We start from the raw sequence: 26,515 nt of genomic DNA, 5'->3' as shown, positions 1-26,515 counted from the left end.
ATGGGGAAGCCAGGATTTGAGAGCGTATTTAATAAGCAGATGTTGGAAGCTAGGACTGACGTAACCTTTCCTTCTTTCAGACAATGTTTTTTTTTTTTTTTGGTACGCGGGCCTCTCACTGTTGTGGCCTTTCCCGTTGCGGGGCACAGGCTCCGGACGCGCAGGCTCAGCGGCCATGGTTCACGGGCCCAGCCGCTCCGCGGCATGTGGGATCCTCCCGGACCGGAGCACGAACCCGTGTCCGCTGCATCGGCAGATGGACTCTCAATGACTGCGCCACCAGGGAAGCCCCAATGAAGTCTTTTAATAACTACATTACATAAATGAGGAAATTGTATGTTAGAAAAATTAAAGCCACTGAGTCATATAGTGGGTAAGTAAAGCAGCCAGCATCTGAAGGCAGCCCCATATAACTCCAAAGCTCATGTTCTGAACCACTAATTTGTTCTGCTCTTAATGGAGCTAAAAGACTGAGTTATTCAGATTTTTTTAGCATGCCTTTCTGTACAGTCCATTAAAATAGCATCATTTTCAACCAAACAAAAGCAATGAAATTCCTTTCTCATCCCCCTTTCCTTATTCTCTTGCTCTTTCATAATTATACATATAAACTGTAAAACGAACAAAAACACCCAAATATACTAATTATACTAACATTAAAATTCAGCCAATTGTATAGCTTTTGTAAGTCCTGTTCTGCTAAAAACAAAAACAAAAAAACAAAAGAATCCAGGTCTTATCCTAGTTTCTTGTCGATATCAAGTTTCAGATGATGAAGGAAACCATGAGAATCACTGTTTTAGATCAAAATCTGATCAACAAGAAAGAGGAACTGACTGCCCAAGAAGAGAAGGTTGTCCATGGTCAGATGTATCCTCAGAGTTCAGCAAAGGGCACAGAGTTAGGATCTCAGATTTCCAAATGTCCGTGAAGATATGAGGAGAGATGTAGCTGTACAGAATTCTCTCTAAAGTCTTGGCTTCGTAAAATCAGGAATAAGATGCAAAAGGAGGAATATGCTTGTACCAGGAGTTACAAGAACCTGAAAGAAGAATAAGAAATTGGCCACTATTCAGAATAAACAAAGGTTTATGGGACTGCTCTCTAATCCTGGTTTAAGTGCCTCACACATCCAACAAAGATCTTTAAAGGACTCTAACTCCACTCTTGGGCTGGGGTTGGAGGAAAGGCTACAGACGTTTGGAAAAGGGACAGACCAGGCTCACCTTCCCAGAACCATAAATGACAGTGACAGCAGAGGGACTGCCCCCCACTTTAGGAAACTTGATCTGACCCTTCAATGATTCTCCCACAAACTTCAGGTCATCTGGGCCAGGGAAGGCAGCACCTTCGGAACATAGAATAGGATTTTAATAGTTTTTTTTAACAGTTAGAAAAGAAGCCAATTTCCCTCCATCTGTGTCTTTTCCTTTATAGCATGTGGTAGAAAAAATTGTATTTATCAGAATTTCCTTCTAGCAGAGAATGTCATCTTCAGAGAAAATTTTCAGTGAGCCCATTTCGAGAAGGTGAGATCCCAAAGGACCTGCCAGTGGGGATCTGTTCCCTACCTATCTAGAGGGCTGCTGTGAGCATGAGATGTTAAGTCTCGTAAAGCGGGGGTTCCCAACCCTGGGACCATGGACTGGTACCAGTCTGTGGCCTGTTAGGAACTGAGCCACACAGCAGGAGGTGAGCGGCAGGCCAGTAAGTGAAGCTTCATCTGTATTTACAGCTGCTCCCCATTGCTCGCATTATCACCTGAGCTCCGCCTCTTGTCAGCATTATGGTGAGTTGTATAACTATTTCATTATATATTACAATGTAATAATAATAGAAATAAAATTCACAATAAATTTAATGTGCTTGAATCACCCCCAAACCATTTCCACCACCCCCCATCCAATCCGTGGAAAAATTGTCTTCCAAGAAACCAGTCCCTGGTGCCAAAAAGGTTGGGGACCGCTGTCATAAAGGACTGAGAACAATGTCTGCCATGTGGCAAGTATAATACCACGATTTTTTATTGCTACTTTTTTAGAATCTTGCTCTGGATGAATCTCAAGATAAACAGTCTTTTATCTGCCATAGCTACCTTCTCTCCTTTTTAAAAATGAGGATAACATTTGCTGATTTTGACATTTCATATCTTTTCTATCTTTTCTTAGAAGACCACCTGCTTTCCTGTATGTGCTCCATGCTCTTTTCAAGCAGGAGGATATAATGTATGGGGGCCAAGGGGACTTGCACAGCCATTTACAATCTCCTTCCCTCTTTTGGACTTTGCTCCAATAATCATCACTTTCATTGATAGAGAAACATAAGTGAAACGGGCAATTGGTAGTTATTCATTATATTATCCATCTCCTCCAAGGACCAGACCTGTGTTTTACCTACCCTTGTTCCTTCTCTAAGGTTTATCATTTTCATAGCTCTTAACATCTTGTATAAAGCTGACTAGGGCTACGCCCACTCTGCCTGTCACTCTACCCAACCCCTCACCCCCAGGGGGCAGTGAGGACTTCTGTGAGTCTGAGTTTGGGCAATGTCCCTTCATACTCACCCTGAAAGGTGATTTTTTTGAGAACTAAGAAGGTGGGGAGGGAACAAAATGAAGAGTTGAAGGACGATTCCCCCTTGTCTCAGATTCCGACACCAGCCCCTTCCCCAGAGCCCACCTCTGTCTCTGTAGTACCTGAGCCCTCGCCCACCGTTGGCAGTTAGAGACATCCCGTGGTGACTTAACTCAGGCCAATCCTAAGTGAAAGACTGAAATCTACTGAAGAAAGGAGATTTGTGAAAATCAATGTAGAATGTGTGAAGGTAAAAGCTATATGAATACCAAACACAAAAACATCAAACCTTATTTGAAGATAGAAGAAATTCCCCAAGAACATACCCTGGGAAATTCAACCTAACATCCACTTGTCCTGCCGTGTTCTCATTTCATTAACCTTGTCACAATAACACTCCTATTTTACATGTTTGAAAAAGTTTTGGGAGCTCATTTCTCAATATCATCAGTGGGGTTGGAAGGTATTTGTTAATTTATGGATTAATTAATTTTGTGGGCATGCAGGAATATTCCTACAGTAACGTTGTATTTTCCCTGACATAACACCTTTTAAGCAATATGTTTACACTTAGAGATTGTCTTTCCCAGGGACCTCAGAATATGACTAGTGCAGTGAAGTGAAGGGGGACAGAGTGTTGCTATGAATTGGCAGCTGGGTTCTATGCTCTGCTTGGCCCATAGGCAGCTGTGTGATCTTGGATCAGTCAAATAATCTCTCGGGTTCTCTATCCTTACTTGTAAAATAAGAGGATTAAGCTATGATCTAAGATTTTTTAACTACAGTCATCTCATTGCAATGGTTTTGCCCTTCTTTTCCTATTTATGTACATACCTTGATCTATGAATCAAAGAGGAATACCTATAATGGAGGGATACCTATAATGGCATTTATATGGTAACAGATGATTTAAAGTCATTCACATCCTGATGTTTATATCATGCTTACGTCATTGACTTTCAAGGTATTTAATGGATATCTATGCACAAAAAGGGTTAACACAGCAGACCTGACTCCTGTCTTATGAATGGCTTGGCTGGCATCTGAGAACTTATATTTTGGGACGGATCATGTTATTCTAACTGGTAAGGGTGGCTCACAGTTTCTAAACTGTTTGTACAAATAATTTGGCTAACGCTGAACACCTGCTTTCTTCTAGAAGTCTAGAATTTTGGTAAGTGCTAGGCAGAGGACGCCTATGTGCCCATCCCCCAACAGAACTCCTGGACACTGTCTCTGATGAGTTTTCTTGGTAGAGAACATTTTGCACGTGTTGTTCCAGCTTGTTGCTGTGTGACTCCATTGGGAGAGGACTCTTGAAAGTCTGCTCCTGGTTTCCTCCAAACTCTGCTTCATGGACCTTTTTCCTTCATTGATTTTGCTTTGTATCTTTTGGCTGTAATAATTATAACCATAAGTATTTCTATGTGCAGATCCTGTGAGTCCTCCCAGGGAATCATCAAAACTGAGGATGGTCTTGAGAACCCATAACCCAGTATGCTTGAAATGTTTCCTTTTCCCTATATCATTTCAGGAACTAGTTCATTTCAGAGACATTTCTGGCAGGAACGTTCTATGTTATATACCAATTTCCAGCCCTGCATAGACTAAATGAATGGGGTAGCCATGTGAATTGACCTAGGATGTAAAAATACTGTTGCCTTTTATCCAAGTGTTCTCATGAACATAAATGTTATAGAAAAGTGATTTTCAAACTTAATTTTTCAGTCATAGAATTCTTTGGGTATAGAAAGACCTTATGGGAAAGCCAGTCTATGTAGCATTTCAAAGTAAGGATGCTTTGATTGAGGAAGGTCTCAGAGCCTTGCCTACAGCCTATCCTTCCCCCTTCCTGATATCAAGCTAGGAAATGTGACTTGGAGGTTACTTTTTTCTTTTTATAATATGTATCATAACTGTGAGTAGTCCCCTCACAGAGGAAGGGAGCTAGATGATAAAGCAATTGCATTACTTACCAGTGAGCTCATTAAGTGGAATGACACAATTAGGTTATGACAACATCATGTTTAACTCTTTAACCAAAAAGACAAAACCTGAGCACTGGGCGAGTCACAGATGTCATAGCTAAAGGCACAGCTGAAGTCACTTCTGTACCTGACTGTTTTCCCTCAGTATATAAAGAGTATGGGACCAATTGTTTTAGATTTAGTGTGTTATGAACACACTACATATTGTTGCATTTAATTTTTAGAAAACCATTAGAGGTATTTTCCTCTTCATTTTACAGGCCAGGAAGCAAAGTCTCACACTGGTGCAGAGTTGGGATTTAAATCTACCCTTGACTCTTTTTGCTGAAGCACATTGAGTCCCTAGGTGTCAACCTGTTAGGTTGTCTACTCTTTGGCCCAATAGCCCCACTCACTGACCTCATGTGCTGTGATCCTTTCTCTTGTGGCTGCTGAAGTCCTTTTATCTGAATGAAGAGTGGCTGCAAGGCCCTACTTCTGCATGCCCTGAGAAACAGACAGGGAGATTAACAGACTGTCATGTGGCCATCCTGCTCACAGAGGCAGTGCTGAAATCTGGATGAGCATTTAGCCAGAAATACCCTCGATGGTCTAGCAGTCCTTGCTAAACTGAGCACACAGGAAACGTTCTTTAATTACCACTGGCCACAGCTATCTGAAAGATATTTTGCTGTTTTTGACTGCTTCAGTCTGAGTTTCCTAATTGTCTCCAGTTTTTCTGTGTTTTTGAAGTTATGCTTCAGTGAACCCGGAAAGCATTTCCTTTTCCTTCCCAGCTTGCGATTATCCCACTTCAGCCTGCCATACAACAGCTGTCTGGGATCCAGCTGTCACCGTCCAATGCATGTGAACAGTCCAGCAGAATGACATTAGTCTGTATTCTGGCTTCGCCCCAAGACTGTGGGAGGACATCACTCCCCATGGAGGATGGAGGATTGAAGAATGAAGGATGTTAGGACAAAACTCATAGTTGTAAACACCCAATCCATCAGCAACGTGTGGTCCCAACAGGTGATACAGATTTGAACTGGGGAGACAGTATGTACCCTTATTTTTGTTCATTCCCTGTCCTGAGGCTTAAAGACAGCATTGAGATAGGGTATGCTTCTCAACACTGGCTATGAAGCATGGTGAGAATAAGGGATTCAACTCTAGGCAGAAGGTGGGTCACTAGGAAACCAGCCTGTATGGCACGAAGGATGGGATTGTAGGCAATAGAAAGAAGTTCACCAGTCATTGGCAAAGAATGAAATAATGCCATTTGCAGCAACATGGATGGACCTGGAGATTATCATACTTAGTGAAGTAAGTCAGAGAAAGACAAATATCATATGATATCATTTTTATGTGGAATCTAAAAATATGATACATGAACTTATTTGCAAAACAGAAATAGACTCACAGACATAGAAAACAAACTTATGGTTACCAAAGGCAAAAGGAGAGGGAGGGATAAATTAGGAAATTGGGATTAATAGATACACACTACTATATATAAAATAGATAACCAACCAATAAAACAGATAACTGTAGAGCACAGGGAACTATACTCAATATTTTGTAATAACCTATAATGGAAAAGAATCTGAAAAAGAATAGATATATATGTATAACTGAATCATTTTGCTGTACACCTGAAACATTGTAAATCAACTATACTTCAGTATAGTCTCAGGAATGGGGGGAGGACTGGTTCCAGTCCTTTTCTTAGTCTCAGAAGAAAAACAAAAAAATCCACATTAACTAAACTAAAAAAAAAAAGAAAAAGACCAAGCAGGAGCAAAATGATTTCAGTTTGGGTTCAGACTGGGCTCAGGGAGGTCTGTAGAAAAATTACTAAAAGGATTACAAATTTCGTTACTATGGTACATTTTAATCCTTGCAATTTAAGAAGTATGTATCATCAGTACCATTTTTTTTTTTTTTTAACATCTTTATTGGGGTATAATTGCTTTACAATGGTGTGTTAGTTTCTGATTTATAACAAAGTGAATCAGCTATACATATACATGTGCTCCCATGTGTCTTCCCTCTTGCGTCTCCCTCCCTCCCACTCTCCCCCTCCCACCCCTCCAGGCTGTCCCAAAGCCCCGAGCTTATATCCCTGTGCCTTGCGGCTGCTTCCCCCTAACTATCTACCTTACTACGTTTGTTAGTGTGTATATGTCCATGACTCTCTCTCGCCCTGTCAAAACTCACCCTTCCCCCTCCCCATATCCTCAAGTCCATTCTCCAGTAGGTCTGCGCCTCTATTCCTGTCTTATCCCTAGGTTCTTCATGACATTTTTTCCCCTTAAATTCCATATATATGTGTTAGCATACGGTATTTGTCTTTGTCTTTCTGACTTACTTCACTCTGTATGACAGACTCTAGGTCTATCCATCTCATTACAAATATCTCAATTTCATTTCTTTTTAAGGCTGAGTAATATTCCATTGTGTATATGTGCCACATCTTCTTTATCCATTCGTCCGATGATGGGCGCTTAGGTTCTTTCCATCTCCGGGCTATTGTAAATAGAGCTGCAATGAACATTTTGGTACATGACTCTTTTTGAATTTTGGTTTTCTCAGGGTATATGCCCAGTAGTGGGATTGCTGGGTCATATGGTAATTCTATTTGTAGTTTTTTAAGGAACCTCCATACTGTTCTCCACAGTGGCTGAACCAATTCACATTCCCACCAGCAGTGCAAGAGTGTCCCCTTTTCTCCACACCCTCTCCAGCATTTATTGTTTCTAGATTTTTTGATGATGGCCATTCTGACTGGTGTGAGATGATATCTCATTGTAGTTTTGATTTGCATTTCTCTAATGATTAATGATGTTGAGCATTCTTTCATGTGTTTGTTGGCATTCTGTATATCTTCTTTGGAGAAATGTCTGTTTAGGTCTTCTGCCCATTTTTGGATGGGGTTGTTTGTTTTTTTGTTATTGAGCTGCATGAGCTGCTTGTAAATTTTGGAGATTAATCCTTTGTCAGTTGCTTCATTTGCAAATGTTTTCTCCCATTCTGAGGGTTGTCTTTTGGTCTTGATTATGGTTTCCTTTGCTGTGCAAAAGCTTTGAAGTTTCATTAGGTCCCATTTGTTTATTTTTGTTTTTATTTCCATTACTCTAGGAGGTGGGTCAGAAAGGATCTTGCTGTGATTTATGTCATAGAGTGTTCTGCCTATGTTTTCCTCTAAGAGTTTGATAGTTTCTGGCCTTACATTTAGGTCTTTAATCCATTTTGAGCTTATTTTTGTGTATGGTGTTAGGGAGTGATCTAATCTCATACTTTTACATGTACCTGTCCAGTTTTCCCAGCACCATTTATTGAAGAGGCTGTCCTTTCTCCACTGTACATTCCTGCCTCCTTTATCAAAGATAAGGTGTCCATATGTGCGTGGGTTTATCTCTGGGCTTTCTATCCTGTTCCACTGATCTATCTTTCTGTTTTTGTGCCAGTACCATACTGTCTTGATTACTGTTGCTTTGTAGTATAGTCTGAAGTCAGGGAGCCTTATTCCTCCAGCTCCTTTTTTCGTTCTCAAGATTGCTTTGGCTATTCGGGGTCTTTTGTGTTTCCATACAAATTGCGAAATTTTTTGTTCTAGTTCTGTGAAAAATGCCAGTGGTAGTTTGATAGGGATTGCATTGAATCTGTAGATTGCTTTGGGTAGTAGAGTCATTTTCACAATGTTGATTCTTCCCATCCAAGAACATGGTATATCTCTCCATCTATTTGTATCATCTTTAATTTCTTTCATCAGTGTCTTATAATTTTCTGCATACAGGTCTTTCGTATCCTTAGGTAGGTTTATTCCTAGATATTTTATTCTTTTTGTTGCAATGGTAAATGGGAGTGTTTTCTTGATTTCACTTTCAGATTTTTCATCATTAGTATATAGGAATGCCAGAGATTTCTGTGCATTAATTTTGTATCCTGCTACTTTACCAAATTCATTGATTAGCTCTAGTAGTTTTCTGGTAGCATCTTTAGGATTCTCTATGTATAGTATCATGTCATCTGCAAACAGTGACAGCTTTACTTCTTCTTTTCCGATGTGGATTCCTTTTATTTCCTTTTCTTCTCTGATTGCTGTGGCTAAAACTTCCAAAACTATGTTGAATAAGAGTGGTGAGAGTGGGCAACCTTGTCTTGTTCCTGATCTTAGTGGAAATGCTTTCAGTTTTTCACCATTGAGGATGATGTTTGCTGTGGGCTTGTCATATATGGCCTTTATTATGTTGAGGAAAGTTCCCTCTATGCCTACTTTCTGGAGGGTTTTTATCATAAATGGGTGTTGAATTTTGTCGAAAGCTTTCTCTGCATCTATTGAGATGATCATATGGTTTTTCTCCTTCAATTTGTTAATATGGTTTATCACATTGATAGATTTGCGTATATTGAAGAATCCTTGCATTCCTGGAATAAACCCCACTTGATCATGGTGTATGATCCTTTTAATGTGCTGTTGGATTCTGTTTGCTAGTATTTTGTTGAGGATTTTTGCATCTATGTTCATCAGTGATATTGGCCTGTAGTTTTCTTTCTTTGTGACATCCTTGTCTGGTTTTGGTATCAAGGTGATGGTGGCTTCGTAGAAGGAATTTGGGAGTGTTCCTCCCTCTGCTATATTTTGGAAGACTTCGAGAAGGGTAGGTGTTAGCTCTTCTCTAAACGTTTGATAGAATTCACCTGTGAAGCCATCTGGTCCTGGGCTTTTGTTTGTTGGAAGATTTTTAATCACAGTTTCAATTTCAGTGCTTGTGATTGGTCTGTTCATATTTTCTATTTCTTCCTGATTCAGTCTTGGCAGGTTGTGCATTTCTAAGAATTTGTCCATTTCTTCCAGATTGTCCATTTTATTGGCATAGAGTTGCTTGTAGTAATCTCTCATGATTTTTTTTATTTCTGCAGTGTCAGTTGTTATTTCTCCTTTCTCATTTCTAATTCTATTGATTTGAGTCTTCTCCCTTTTTTTCTTGATGAGTCTGGCTAGTGGTTTATCTATTTTGTTTATCTTCTCAAAGAACCAGCTTTTAGTTTTATTGATCTTTGCTATCGTTTCCTTCATTTCTTTTTCATTTATTTCTGATCTGATTTTTATGATTTCTTTCCTTCTGCTAGCTTTGGGGTTTTTTTGTTCTTCTTTCTCTAATTGCTTGAGGTGCAAGGTTAGGTTGTTTATTCGAGATGTTTCCTGCTTCTTAAGGTGGGCTTGTATTGCTATAAACTTCCCCCTTAGAACTGCTTTTGCTGCATCCCATAGGTTTTGGGTCGTTGTGTCTCCATTGTCATTCGTTTCTAGGTATTTTTTTATTTCCTTTTTGATTTCTTCAGTGATCACTTCATTATTAAGTAGTGTATTGTTTAGCCTCCATGTGTTTGTATATTTTACAGATCTTTTCCTGTAATTGATATCTAGTCTCATGGCGTTGTGGTCAGAAAAGATACTTGATACAATTTCAATTTTCTTAAATTTATCAAGGCTTGATTTGTGACCCAAGATATGATCTATCCTGGAGAATGTTCCATGAGCACTTGAGAAAAATGTGTATTCTGTTGTTTTTAGATGGAGTGTCCTATAAATATCAATTAAGTCCATCTTGTTTAATGTATCATTTAAAGCTTGTGTTTCCTTATTTATTTTCATTTTGGATGATCTGTCCATGGGTGAAAGTGGGGTGTTAAAGTCCCCTACTATGAATGTGTTACTGTCAATTTCCCCTTTTATGGCTGTTAGTATTTGCCTTACGTACTGAGGTGCTCCTATGTTGGGTGCATAAATATTTACAATTGTTATATCTTCTTCTTGGATCGATCCCTTGATCATTATGTAGTGTCCTTCTTTATCCCTTTTAATAGTCCTTATTTTAAAGTCTATTTTGTCTGATATGAGAATTGCTACTCCAGCTTTCTTTTGGTTTCCATTTGCATGGAATATCTTTTTCCATCCCCTTACTTTCAGTCTGTATGTGTCTCTAGGTCTGAGGTGGGTCTCTTGTAGACAGCATATATAAGGGTCTTGTTTTTGTATCCATTCAGCCAATCTGTGTCTTTTGGTGGGAGCATTTAGTCCATTTACATTTAAGGTAATTATCGATATGTGTGTTCCTATTTCCATTTTATATATTGTTTTGGGTTCGCTACTATAGGTCATTTCCTTCTCTTGTGTTTCGTGTCTAGAGAAGTTCCTTTAGCATTTGTTGTAAAGCTGGTTTGGTGGTGCTGAACTCTCTCAGCTTTTGCTTGTCTGTAAAGGTTTTAATTTCTCCATCAAATCTGAATGAGATCCTTGCTGGGTAGAGGAGTCTTGGTTGCAGGTTTTTCTCCTTCATCACTTTCAGTATGTCCTGCCACTCCCTTCTGGCTTGTAGGGTTTCTGCTGAGAGATCAGCTGTTAACCTTATGGGGATTCCCTTGTGTGTTATTTGTTGTTTTTCCCTTGCTGCTTTTAATATGCTTTCTTTGTATTTAATTTTTGATAGTTTGATTAATATGTGTCTTGGCGTATTTCTCCTTGTATTTATCCTGTATGGGACTCTCTGTGCTTCCTGGACTTGATTAACTATTTCCTTTCCCATATTAGGGAAGTTTTCAACTATAATCTCTTCAAATATTTTCTCAGTCCCTTTCTTTTTTTCTTCTTCTTCTGGAACCCCTATAATTCGAATGTTGGTGCGTTTAATGTTGTCCCAGAGCTCTCTGAGACTGTCCTCAGTTCTTTTCATTCTTTTTTCTTTATTCTGCTCTGCAGTAGTTATTTCCACTACTTTATCTTCCAGGTCACTTATCCGTTCTTCTGCCTCAGTTATTCTGCTATTGATCCTATCTAGAGTACTTTTAATTTCATTTATTGCGTTGTTCATCGTTGCTTGTTTCATCTTTAGTTCTTGTAGGTCCTTGTTAACTGTTTCTTGCATTTTGTCCATTCTACTTCCAAGATTTCGGATCATCCTTACTATCATTATTCTGAATTCTTTTTCAGGTAGATTGCCTATTTCCTCTTCATTTGTTAGGTCTGGTGGGTTTTTATCTTGCTCCTTCATCTGCTGTGTGTTTTTCTGTCTTCTCATTTTGCTTATCTTACTGTGTTTGGGGTCTCCTTTTTCAGGCTGCACGTTCGTAGTTCCCGTTGTTTTTGATGTCTGTCTCCAGTGGCTAAGGTTGTTTCAGCGGGTTGTGTAGGCTTCCTGGTGGAGGGGACTAGTGCCTGTGTTGTGCTGGATGAGGCTGGATCTTGTCTCTCTAGTGGGCAGGTTCACGTCTGGTGGTGTGTTTTGGGGTGTCTGTGGCCTTGTTATGATTTTAGGCAGCCTCTCTGCTAATGGGTGGGGTTGTGTTCCTGTTTTGCTAGTTGTTTGGCATAGGTTGTCCAGCACTGTGGCTTGCTGGTCGTTGAGTGAAGCTGGGTGCTGGTGTTAAGATGGAGGTCTCTGGGAGATTTCCACCGTTTAATATTATGTGGAGCTGGGAGGTCTCTTGTTGATCAGTGTCCTGAAGTTGGCTCTCCTACCTCAGAGGCAGAGCCCTGCCTCCTGGGCTGGAGCACGAAGAGCCTTTCATCCACACGTCTTCGGACTTGCTCAGCTTGAATTTCCTTCAGGACATCTCATCTGGATGTGGAGAGCAGGTGACTGGATATACGACCTTTTTGTTTTCTTTTTCTCTGTGCTGAGTCCGGTTTCACTCGCTCACAGGGAACTGCAAGCAGTGGCCTCGCACCAGGCCCTTCAAACCAGAGTTCCTGGCGTGAAGTGGCTGCACTCCATCAGTACCATTTTATGAATGAGAAAGCCACAGCCCTGAGGGTTTAAGAAATTTGCCCAAGGTAAATATCATTGGTTCATGGTAGAGCCAGGATATGATCCTGGTTCAGCTGAAGTGAAAGCCCTTGCCTGTCAACCATGCCACACTTGGATCAAAACCAAGGCAGCAGTTATCAAGGTGAAACGTCAAAGATGAACTCTTTATCTCCGTCCAGAAATGAGCCCTCCTTTGTTCACTCCCCGTCTTGGTTAAAGGCGCCATGATTCCTGAGCTTGCCGAGTCTGAAACCGCAGATTCATCTTGGTACCTGCTTCTCCCTTACTCTTCAAGACTCAGCTCATAGGTCTCTTCCTGCACAGGTCTTTCTCAAACTCCTCCAGGATCAAAACTCCCTCTGCTATGCACCCATTCCACCCTTAGCATCTTGTAACACTGTATGTGCCTGTCTTCCTCCTCCACTATAACTGGGTATCTCCAGAGGTTAGGGACTGTGTCCTACACCTCTCTGTATGCCCAGTGCACAGCAAATGGCTGTCCCATAGCTGGTACTTTAAATGAATAATAGAGAGAATGAATGAAAACCAGGATATCAAGGAAAATATGTTTCCTTTTATCTGTAAGTTTTTTCCCTTTAGCACTAACTGGTAGAGAATATTTCACCCAGGAGGGTTGAATATTATAGTGGGCATCATATTTGGTGGCAGTGTGCAGGAGGGAAATGACTAGCTCACAGTATGTTTATGGTTTTAATAGTCACTAATTAGGCACTTTGGATGGACACCACATATTTTTTAAAAAATGGCTTCTCCAAATTAATTCATCAAACATTCAGTTATGGGAAGCTATTTAGGCATTAAGATTTATATTGACCATCCTTTAGACGTGGCATTCATTCATTCATTTATCTATCTATTTGCCTGACAGAGACGCTGGATAAATGTGCATCCTGATTCCTTTCCCTTCATTGTACATAGCTTAGCAGAAGTCAACTGGCAAGGGTAGGGCTAACTGTGAGGCTGATCAGCTCCCCCCCGCTTGATCACTGTGCTGTACCTGAGTCCCATGGAGTTGTCACTACATGTTTCACAAGGCTGGGGAATAAATATGGTCACATCTCTTGCATTTTTCCCAACAGCCATTTGAGAAGACCACTTTTCTTATTCATTAGAAGTCCAGAATCACACTTTTAATACTTTCTCTCACTAAATTGTCCAACAACCTTGAGAGTGTAATTCGTTTGGGGAAGGAGGCTGGGATTAGCCCAGCTTCCAAATGCCAGGTACAAGGAAAACTGGAAAAATGGATCAGTCTGTGGCTGCCATTGTCTCTGGCCACTACAGTCTGGTGTCAGATGGTTGGGGAGTGGCTTCCTGTCTGTCCAAGGGCTCACTGGAACCCTCTGCTTAGAATACTAGGCTAAAGCTCTTTTTAGCGCATACCCATATGGCCAGTGGCTGTTACTAAAAGCACAGCCACTGGGCTAAGCTTCAGAGTGATTTCTGCTTTTGGTTATCCCCATGTTGGAACCAGTCCTCCCCCCACACCGTTCCTAAGACCTTGTGCTGAATGAAGGTCATCAGAATTGACTTTCCTTGAACCATGTGGAGCCTCTAGCGATCTTTGCTGTCAGTAAACCCTAGTCAAAGCCCACTTGGCCCACCGGCTTCTCTAAGTTACACTCTTAGGTAACCATGGGTTCAATCTTCCTCCCTCTTTGCCCCCAAATTCTTTGCTTCAATACGCAAAGAAATCCCACCTTTACCTCAGAAATCAATTCTGCTTTTCAGAAGGAGCTTGCCTTGTTCCCTTCTCCCAGATAAGTGGGTTTTTCAATAAGAAGGTCAACTCCAGTGCTATAGATAAATAAAACAAATATTTTATAACATATATAAATATATATTTTAAAAATCATTCTGTTTTCCTCTTTCTGTAACTGTCTCATCTATGTATTCTATCATATATATATATATATATATATATATATATATATATATATATATATATAAAACCTCTTACAAATAATTTTCCATTTCTCCATTACTCAAGGGAGGAAAAAAATCACTAGATGGATCTGTTCACACCACTGCTCTTTGGCACAGATTCTATCACCAGTATCACTGGTCACAGAAAGAATAGCACCAGAGCCTGAGGACTGATTAAACCATGTTCCTGTAATAGCTAGAGAAACCTGTTAAACTCATTAAACTACAGGTGTACTGTTTATGAGCTGAGCATCCATGAGAAGAATATTTGTATATGGTAAGAACTGTACTTTTCTTCAACTAGTTATTGTTTATCTTATGGACACTCTGAATGTGACATTTGATTGTATTCTTCTTGGGTTGAAAATTCAGAACTAAATGGATGGGACCTTTTGGTATGCATGTATTTATTCTAATATTCCCCCGATTTACCAAAAATAGTTTAACTATACTTCCATATTAACCCTGCTTTCTTTATTCTATTGGGTGAATACATTTCCTTAATGTATCTTTAAACCTTTAAACGTATTTGGATAGAGATTCTGTTTAAAAACTGAGGGCGGATTTGTAGTATCTTCTTCCTATGCAAGGGCAATTGTTAGTATTATCTAGATCAGATGCTTTTCAGAAAAGTAATCAGTGTGATTTACATCCTGTGCCAATTCTTAGTGTATAATGTAATAATATACCCTAATGGACAAAATCTCATTGAGAAGATAATGAACCTATTTACATCTCTGAGGGAAGCAGACAAGGCCATTTGGATTTAAATATAGAAATATCTTTTGCCTTCACTAAAGAATGTATTTAAATGCAGGCTATTTAAAATATGCATTCATCAGAAGATGACAACTGATACGTAATGAAGTTCATTTGCTTAAGCATTTCCTAGAACTGGTCAAGAAGTCATCTCTGTGTACAGACAAAATTAAGAACAATTTAACGTCTAGAATTCATCTCTCACATGCCGTATTTGGAGCCTGTCTTGGATTATTACTTGAGATGTTAATTAACTAGTTAAAGGGATAAAAAGACTCTTGGTATTCTATCTGCTACTACTTAAGCAATGTTAAATAAAGAATTGAGAAGTTGCTGAGAAAATTCAATACAAGTTTCCCTCCCAATCCAAATACTAAACACTGGTTAACTCACTTCATTAGCATATGGTTCATTTAATGTCAAAACCAGACTCGGTAACTTCAAGGGCCAGATAACCTCATGGAAAGAAAGAGCCACAGGCTGTGTGCACAGAGCACCAGGACTGGAAGGGACAAGGTATGAGCAAGGCAGGCACAGAGCTCATGGCGTGGGCCTGTGTTCACCAGATCATATTTCAAAGACAGAACGTTTGTTCACTGGCCTCATCATCTAAGTGCACTTCCAGGAACCAGAAGACCTATCCAGTTGTGCCAAGCACTGTACTAGGGGCTTTACATACATTATCTTATTCATTTATGAACTCAGAGGTGAACTAGGAAAAAGATTAGAGGCCAGGGTGGTAAGAAAAATGCAAACTATAGGAGCTGATGTAACTTCCTCATGTTATCGGATTTCTTGTTTCCTTTTTACTACCCTCAGTTCCCTTAGAATGACAAGAGCTTTTTTTTTTTAGGGGCACAAGAAAATTTGGGGAGCCTTGTGGAGAACAGAGCTCAAGGTTGGAGAAGAAGTTGGCAGCAACAAGAAGGTGAAAAACGAGAGAATCCCTGAGGCAGTGGTGAACTGGTCAATGTTTTAAAACTGGCTGTGGTGGTAGGGGAAAGCCCTGATTTGTAACATTTGTGGATTTGCCAGTTCTCCTGGAGTGAATTTTCTCACCACTGCCAAATTCAATACACTGGCATAACGTCACTGAACATGCAGTTGGGAAGAGCCGCCTACACTCGGCTATGTACGCTGGTTGAGAGCTATCTCCAGCACGTGCCCGCGAAGAAAAGTGCCAGGAACTCCCTTGAGCCCAGAGATTGGAGCCACCTGGGGTTCATTTTGATGTTCCTGCCTCAGCTTCACGCTTCCTAAAGCTAAGACTGTGGTTGTTCATCTTCGTGTCCTTAACTTCTAGCACAGCATCTGACACATAGCATGCCTGTAAACGGTCTGAAAGACAAGAGTCCAGATTCTAAATTCGGTCTCTATTACTGTTTGAGTGTTTGTCCTTGAGGATGTCACTTAAACCTCGTTTTCCTCATTTGAAATGTGGGAATTAAATTTATTTATTTATTTTTGGCTGTGTCGGGTCTTAATTGCCACACATGGGCTCAGTTGCCCCGTGACATGTGGGAACTTAATTCCCAGACCAGGGATCGAACCGGGATCCCCTGCCTTGGAAGGTGGATTCTTAAGCACTGGACCACCAGGGAAGTCCCTGAAATATTAGAATTGAAAGTAATTCTGTTCCCATGTCATTTCTGGCTCTGAGGTGTTAGGAAAAAAAGTATTTATTTTAAAAAAGTATTAATTTTCTTCAATCAAGATGCATGTGTTCTCACTACTATATGTAAAAGAGATAACCAACAAGAACCTGCTGTATAGCACAGGGATCTATACTCAATGTTTTGTAATAATCTGTATGGGAAAAAATCTGAAAAAGAATATATATATAGATATATATAGATATATCTATATATATCTGAATTACTTTGATGTAGACCTGAAATTAACACAACATCGTAAATCGACCATACTTCAATAAAAAAAAGATGCAAGTGTACAATGTTTCCCTGATTTCTCAGATTTTTTTTTAATTGAGAAATGGTGTTTAGTTTAATAGGAGTTATAGTTTGTAAATTTCTACGGGCTCTGAGCCATAAATGCTTCTTTTTCTAAGTGCTTAAAAGACTGTGGTATGAATTTTATAAGCCACAGCCTAGCTGTACAAAAACAGAACATTTGTTTTCTAAAACTAAGCTTCAGTTCATTGTTGAATTCCAATTCTGCTCTCTAGGAGCGAATGTAATCTTACAAAATCAAAGAAAACTCCACTGTATTCTGCAATTTCTCAGGCAATTCAGGGGTTTCCCTCATCTTGACACATCCAGGCTTTTTGTGCTATCATTTTCACTTCTGCAAATGGAGGATCATTCAGAATTCATAAGAGCAGCATCAATTTGCTCTAAAGGCTCTTTACAAAAACACACGGGAATGGAGCAGGTTATCCTGACATAATCAAGTTAGTGACTCCTGTGATCTCTCTGAGAAGAGACCTTGGGCCTTGGTCATATCTCCGGCTAAGGCTGATGGGTTTTTTTTCTAGACTCCAGCGGCAGCCTATCCCACTCCACGAGGACCAACTAGGTTGCTCTCGAAGGGGGCAGTGTCCATTGTCTGCCTCGAGGACCTTGTGTAAGGATTTATATATGGAGCAGAAGCCTCACACAGGATGAAGGCAGACAGAGCTAACTCAGATACAATCAGCTTCCTCCATACTGGGAAGGGAGACAACGTGGAAATTTCTGAAGTGCCCCCCCAGGGCTTAGAATCAACCTCAAGGAGGAAAGGAAGAGAAAAAACCCTGAGAGAGGGTCTTTCTGAATCATAAACCTAAATGAGAAAATGGCTGATCTGCATCGAGTTCAACTTAGAAACGAGTAGATTGCTTTCTTTATCGGCTAGAATTGTAGCTGGTAGACAGAAATCAAATTTGATTATTGAGTTGGTAATTGTGAAATTCCGACTTGATAAAATAATAATCTGTTTTAGCATTTTGTTAGAAATTGACACCAAATATGTCTATCTCCTCTTTTTTGGAGTGGCAACTTTTCTACTTCTTGATTCTCAACATTGCCTCTGTTTTCTGTAATTATGCAACAGTTACAAAAATGAGCAATATTCACATTTGCAATTCTCAGTTCTTCAGGAAGGAATTCATCTCTGTCTGGAGATTTGTGTTTATTTAAAGCCACTAAGAGCTTTATTTCCAACTGCTTTCCACATATCCTGGGTTTCCATTCCCTTGCCATCATGCTTGTTCAAGTTTTCCGAGCCTGAAAACGACTGCTCCTTGTGGATTATAATGTACTTTATACTGAATAGATAGATAACACTTACCGTTAGCATGAGTTGTGGTTGATAGACGAAGGGTTATTATAACTGAGTGAAGCCCTGTAGATCATACAGTTGAAGTGAAGTGGGGAATTAATATAAATATGCAAATGAGCTTAGCCAAGAACACTTTTTAATTGATCTAGATAACATGGTTTTGCAGCTTCAATTCTTTGGATACTTTAAGTGCTCAGGTTTGTCCCTTTACAGCCCACTGTAGATGAGGCTCATCTACAAAAAAAAGACAAAAGACGCTGTGGACAGATCCTTAGGCAATTAGAATTTTGATTCCCTCCTGATTGGCCCAAGAAAGTCCAAGTCAAAGAATTAAGGGAAGCTTTTGAGATGCTAATAATTTTTCAATCTTTCTGCAGACTCTTCTCTACCACCCTTTTCATGAAGACAGAGGTAGTTCACCATGACATTGAGGAAGCTTACATTTCAAGGCCCTGAAGCAGCCCAAGCGATGTTTTCCTACAGACACGTGTTTTTGTAAGTTTCACAAACGTAGAATATTTAACTGTAATCTGTTCAGACATCTGAGTTGTTCTTCTCTGACCTTCTCTCTGTCATATTTACTCTCCTGTCAGGATGCATTGGAGTGTCTGTGAACACTCTGGGGACTTGAGATGAGAGCAGATTTAGGTTGGTATTATCTATGGGGTTTACAATCAGTTAAATTATAGCTGGTTTTTCCTCTGTGATGTGGTTTTCAGGTGTGGTGTGTGACACAAAGGTGCAGGACTTGAGGTGTATTGTGATACACCAGTACTTAGCACAGGAAGCAGGTGGGTCCTAAGGAGAAACATGGCTTGAAATATGTAGACTCAAAAGCTAATTTATGGAAAATTATTTCAATCGCTGGATGTGTGCAGTTTTAAAAAGAGGATTTCATTCTTGTTGATTCCTAGTCAAAATAGAAGTTCTCTCATGTACAGAATATACTCAATAATGCAACATATACAATTGTCAGCCTACTATACTGTTAATAGGAGCTGCTGAAATAGAATTTATCAGAATTTATCTGTGTTTATTGGACAAAAAGCTGCACTCATTTTTTACAAACAGGGAGAAGGCCTGTGGCAGGGAGGGATGGGTCATGTAATTTAATCATCTCAACTATTAATTAAAGAAAACAGATTTCAATTAGTCTTATTAGAAGAATGAATTATCTTTTTGTTCTTTCTATAGATTATTTTTTAAAAATTAACATATAAAAAGGTGATAAAGGAGCCTGCAACCAAAAACGTAGGGAAAAGCTATTACAGAACTATGTTAACAGTTATTTCAAAAAAAACCTTTTTGTTATTTTCTGGATTTTTGCAATGTCCTGGGTACTTTTCAGCTTCTTAAAATTTATAATTTGTGGTGATTTATTTTCTCATTCTGAAATAATATTCACTTTGTTACCTAATTTTGATATTTCAGTCTTTTATTCTTTTTCTTAACAATGTCTCCCACAAAACTAAAATCTCCCTTCACAAGCCACCGTATTTCCAACTGATAAATTCTTTATCACTCTCACAGAAAAACACATTTCAAGTATTATTTATTGAGAAATTATGATGTACGAAAGCATTTCATAGTTATGGTCTGACTTAGGGAAACTTGCTCAGCCTCCCTGAGCTGAAGATTCTTTATCTATAAAATAGAAAGCACAGGATGGCTCACAGCATTGCTTTCCAGATTCAATGAGGTTAAATGTTGCACATGGAAATACACTCTAAATTATCAAGTGCTGTTTAAATAGTTAGCCTGGCATACAGGCCACTATGAGAATGGACCACCCTCTGTTATATTCTGGCTCTACTTTACTAGTGACACTTTCTTGAATCTACTCATCACTTGTAAAAATGGGGAAAACATATCCAATTCATAGGGCAGTTTGTTATAAGCCTTAAATGGGTAATCGCCATTATTATTGTTGAATTATAGCTGTTATTCATTACCAAGATCTATGTCAAATAATGCCTCTAAAGAAATACAGGGAGTTACAGAGACCTTTTTAAATTGAAGTATTGTTTTTTATTAAAATGTATTATTATTTTTGTACTTTTCATTTGTATGAGATTCACTTATTTTGCAGCCATGAATATTATACCAGCTTTTAGTTTTGTAACTGATTTTTTAGCTTGAGCAATATGAATAAGAAATACAGCAATACATGTAGCAGAGTCTTAAATATTTGGTCACATCACTTATATTGTGAAGACACATCAGGTCAAAGAGCAGTAGCAGACACTATTAAATATCTAGGACCTTGTAGGCATCATAAAATTTCATGCATGATTTGGCAAGACAAATTAATAAAACATCTTTCTTTTCTACCAGGTTTTAAAAAAATATGTTTTTCCTTATTTCTTTCACTCCTCTATCATTTATTTCAAAAGGATAGAATTCAAGAGTAACCTTTTCTGGATTTCTTTCTCATTTAGGTCACCACATAGCATTGAGTAGAGTTCCCTGTGCTATACAGTAGGTTCTCATTAGCTATCTATTTTATACATAGTATCAGTACTGTATGTATGTCAATCCCAATCTCCCAATTCATCCCCCCAACTTTCCCCCTCGGTATCCATACGTTTGTTCTCTATGTCTGTGTATCTAATAATTTTCTTTTTAAATGAAAAAAAAAGAGTAACCTTTATAAAAAGAGCTTTCCCAAACTTATGCTCTTTTCATTTCTTACCCCAGAAGGAGAGACTTCTCCTTCTTTCAATTAAAAAATGTCTCCCCACTTATAGCTATATCTCACATATAGTTAATCAGGGAAATCGTCTTGGAGCCATCTTTGAGGTATCTAGGGTAACATCAGAGATCAGACAACAAGTAGAGCCAGAGGATTAGGAGGAAGATGACAACATTTGCTGGTACTAAAAAGATAAGGATAGCAAATGCTGCATACCTGTACAATAAGCACTTGAGTCTGGTTTCCTGGAAACGTCATCTTTCCATGCCCCACCCTCAAACAGTGTGTTTCTTTTTTGCAGTGTATTTCCACCTCTATGGCTTCCCTGTGGCTCATGTTAAATGTTCCAGTTACTATTGCTGGAAAACAAACCACCTCTAATTCAGTGGTATAGAACAACAACCATTTTATCGTGCTCACAGATTCTGGAGGCTGGGAATTTTGACCGAGCACAGTAGAGATCCTTTTATTTGCTCCACAAATCTGAGGCCTCAGTTGGGAAGAGTAGAACAGCTAGTGGTGATTTGAATGGTTGAGAGCTGGAATCATCTGGAAGCTTCTTCACTCACATGTCTGACTTATGGGCTGGAGGGATTCAAGTTTGGCTTCATCTGGAACCATTGAACAGAAAGTCTATTTCTGGCCTCTGCATACGGGTTGGGCCTTCTCTAAACAAGGCAGCCATGGCAGTTCAGGATTCCAAGAAACAACACTCCAGGGAACAAGGTGAAAGATGGGAGCCCTTTCATGACCAACCTCAGAAGCAACATAGTGTCACTTCTGTCATACTCTATTGGTCAAAGCAGTTATAAGCCCACCCAGATGCCAAGAAAGGAAACACAGACCCCACTTCTCAGTTGAAAAGGTGTCAAAAATTTTTCAGCTCTTTTTAAAAACCTGCCTTGGTATACAACTTCACTTTTACAACTGAGAATCAGGGGTAAAGGCACATAATTGATTTCCCTGGACCACACACCTCAAGATAGAAAACTTGGTGAGAAAAGCGAGATGAGATCTTATGCAATCTGAGAGAGGCAATATTCTGTACTAGAAAGGGCTTTGCGTGGAAGGGACAGATGAGTCAAAATCCTGTGTTATATGCTTGAGCTTTTTGCCTTCAAGGATCCATTTTCTGGTCAAGGCTAATAAAATGGGTTAACATCCATGGTTGACATGAAGATCCACTGAAATAATGTGAAGACCAATATGTGGCTTTAATTAGCATGCCCTATCTCCAAGGCAAACTTAAGACAGAAAAAGATCAAAATTCAATAGTCCCTTAAAATCCAGTCTGGATTTAGGTTAATGAATCACAGCTTACATCTTGAAGGGAAACTGTGACAATCTGATGAGCATTATAAAGTTCAATTTTATGAGAAGCTTTGTGGCTGGCAATTGGGAGTATGTTTCACTGTTTTAAAGACCTAAGTTACCCTTTAGGCCAATCATGCTTTATGACCACATATCAGATTTATCTATGACACAAAGCCATAATAATATAGCAGCAAACATTTATTAAGAGCTTATTGTGTGCCAAGTATTATGTTAAACACTTAACAATAGATCGTATGATTATTATCTGCATGTTAGGATGGAGAAACCGAGGTTTATGGGAATTATGTACTTGATGAAGTTCTGGAAGCATGTAAGATATAGAGGTATAAGTTGAATCCAAATAGCATATATTATACTGACTAATGATACAAAGCCTTCTTTTTTGATAGCCCTTTTTGGAGTATGCCATCATGACATTAAATTAGGTTCTGATTCAGTCTAATTAATTTAATTCAATAAATGTTTATTAGATAAGTCTTCAATCTACCTGAACTAATATTTAATGAGAGGTTAATAGCAACCACACACTGGCACATAGAGTTGACAAGATAAAAACTTCACTTTCAAGGAGAGTGCACAGTTTATTAGAAGAAAAGATTATTGCCATACTTGAGTGGTAAATCCCAGTCTAGTTTTAAACATTGTGTAAGTGCTACTGAGGCTAGAAAAATTAGCCAGGTACAATACCTGCCCTCAAATACCTGTAATTTACTTGAAGAACTGAATTCTATTAACACAGCCTCATCAGATAATCCAGGCAAATATCCACTCTGGTTCCTGGTTTATGGTTTCTGATGACTATTGGTAGTTTCTTTAGATTTCAAGATAGTGCTTCCTGATGAAACATTCCAATTTTTTATGAATGTAGCCAAAACTGTCAGAAAATAACCAATGGCGCTTTAAATAAAAGAACAACCAGCAGTGCCTGTATACATGACTATAGCACCACACAGAATGACTGTCATTGTGGATGCATTGCCTTCAATTTTCAAAATGTTAGTTACAAAAGAGAAAACCCATCCTTGAGAATTTCCTCTTGAATGGCTAGTGTTTTCAGTTAGTTATGTTTTGATCCATCTATTCATCCATCCATCCATCCATCTAACATTCATTGAACTTCACAAGAGTGTGGTGGAATGTTAATGTCATCTGTCAGCTGGGTGCTGAATCTGGCTCACACAGGCTTGTGAGTGACAATTGTTAAATTTCCAGGAATTTGCATGTTTTAAAAAATTTGCATGTTTTAAAATTAAAAAAAAAAAATTAAATTATATAAATCTACAGTGCAATGAATTACATATAAAGTCAATAAGTATTCAAAACTCATCATTTCCTAATAATTTTACTACATTTCAGTATTATCTGTGCTCTTAAGGTTATTTAAATTTCTGATATCTCTATGGTAGAAATATTAGATAATGGTAAATTGCTTTGCCTCTTTTCCCAACTCCACAATCAGTGATGTCACGTTGGTAGCTTGAAACCAATCATAGTGGGAGTATTTACACTTTGGACACTAGCAAAATTTCCTTTATGGGATAAAAATGGCTGGGGTCAGTGTTTTAAGTAATGGTGAGCTCAGAAGGTGTTAATTTGTTTGTTGTTCATTTATTTTGTAATGAATATCTTTTATTTTATTAAGCATTTAAAATAGACTAAATCTATATGATAGTTTAAAAAATGAATCATCTGGGGAAGCTTTATAAAGGAAAAAAAAACAACCACAAAACCAGTTGAATACAGTCCTACTCTACATGGCAACTGCTTTTAACTCTTAACTGTTTTTTCTGGTGGTTATTTTCATAGTTAGAAACAATATATTTTAAAGTTTAAGATGTACAGCAGAATGATTTTTAAAATTGAGATATAATTGACCTATAAAATTGTATACGTTTATGGTGTACAACTTGTTGATTTGATACATTTATGTATTACAATATGGTTACCACTGTGATGTTAGCTAACACCTCCATCCTCACATAATTATCATTTCTATTTGGTGAGGACATTTTGCAATACAGTCTCTTAGCAACTTTGAAGTACACAGCATAGTCTTGCTGACTATAACCTCCATGCTATGCACTAGATCTCCAGAACTCATTCATCTTGTAGTTGCAAGTTTGTACCCTTTGACCAACATGCAATATAAGAAACAATATTCTTAAAATGCATACCATAAAATGATTTCAGACACCAAGATACCAATCTTATATTGTATTTTTCTGCCCCAAAATGATTAAATGATTTTCACTTAAATTTTTTTCAAACAGAAAATAATAATTTATATTGACTTCATTTTACTTAATAGTTATAACTAGTGATGATTTCATAAACTTGCAAAACTATGTCCCTTCAAATCTACAAAACAAAGATTTACTACAGTGAGCACTTAAAATTCCACAAACCATCTCCAACTGCGTTTGATTCTAGAATTTGAGATTGAAATTATGTTCTCTTGGAATTTTGAAGGCACTTCGCCTTTGTTGTCTAGTAGCCCATGTTGCTATTGGGATGTCTGCTTTCTTTTACCTTTGTATTTGATCTTTTCCTCTCTGGAAGTTTTTGGATCTCCTCTTTATTCCTAACATTCTAAAATTTCAAAATAATATCCCTTTGTGTGTTTATTTTCAATTTAATGGGCTGGACATTCATTACACCTTTCATTTTCCTTTAGCTTTGTTACAAGAGAATTTCTTGACTTTATCATCCAACCATGTTATTATTATTTGTTTTTAATTTTAAGAACTGTATTTTTAAGTTTTCTGAAATGTGTTTCCAAATTACTTTGTTTTAAATGTATCATATCAACATTTATTGGATTGTAGTCTATATCCAGTCTAAGAATCCTTTTGTTATTATAGGTGACTTCTAACCATTTGTTCATTGATGTGACGTATATATTCAGTCTTTTTTTTTTTTTTTTTTTAAACATCTTTATTGGGGTATAATTGCTTTACAATGGTGTGTTAGTTTCTGATTTACAACAAAGTGAATCAGCTATACATATACATATGTTCCCATATGTCTTCCCTCTTGCGTCTCCCTCCCTCCCACTCTCCCCATCCCACCCTTCCAGGCTGTCACAAAGCACCGAGCTAATATCCCTGTGCCTTGCGGCTGCTTCCCCCCAGCTATCTACCTTACTACGTTTGTTAGTGTGTATATGTCCATGACTCTCTCTCGCCCTGTCAAAACTCACCCTTCCCCCTCCCCATATCCTTAAGTCCGTTCTCCAGTAGGTCTGCGTCTTTATTCCTATCTTACCCCTAGGTTCTTCATGACATTTTTTTCCCTTAAATTCCATATATATGTGTTAGCATACGGTATTTGTCTTTTTCTTTCTGACTTACTTCACTCTGTATGACAGATTCTAGGTCTATCCATCTCATTACAAATAGCTCAATTTCATTTCTTTTTAAGGCTGAGTAATATTCCATTGTGTATATGTGCCACATCTTCTTTATCCATTCATCCGATGATGGGCGCTTAGGTTGTTTCCATGTCCTGGCTATTGTAAATAGAGCTGCAATGAACATTTTGGTACATGACTCTCTTTGAATTTTGGTTTTCTCAGGGTATATGCCAAGTAGTGGGATTGCTGGGTCATATGGTAATTCTATTTGTAGTTTTTTAAGGAACCTCCATACTGTTCTCCACAGTGGCTGAACCAATTCACATTCCCACCAGCAGTGCAAGAGTGTCCCCTTTTCTCCACACCCTCTCCAGCATTTATAGTTTCTTGATTATTTGATGATGGCCATTCTGACTGGTGTGAGATGATATCTCATTGTAGTTTTGATTTGCATTTCTCTAATGATTAATGATGTTGAGCATTCTTTCATGTGTTTGTTGGCATTCTGTATATCTTCTTTGGAGAAATGTCTATTTAGGTCTTCTGCCCATTTTTGGATGGGGTTGTTTGTATTTTTGTTATTGAGCTGCATGAGCTGCTTGTAAATTTTGGAGATTAATCCTTTGTCAGTTGCTTCATTTGCAAATGTTTTCTCCCATTCTGAGGGTTGTCTTTTGGTCTTGATTATGGTTTCCTTTGCTGTGCAAAAGCTTTGAAGTTTCATTAGGTCCCATTTGTTTATTTTTGTTTTTATTTCCATTACTCTAGGAGGTGGGTCAGAAAGGATCTTGCTGTGA

This window comes from Phocoena sinus, chromosome 5, assembly GCF_008692025.1.
Source record: "Phocoena sinus isolate mPhoSin1 chromosome 5, mPhoSin1.pri, whole genome shotgun sequence".
Classification (NCBI taxonomy): Eukaryota; Metazoa; Chordata; class Mammalia; order Artiodactyla; family Phocoenidae; genus Phocoena; species Phocoena sinus.
The sequence above is the reverse complement of the archived record's forward strand: the minus strand, read 5'-3'. Positions refer to the sequence as shown.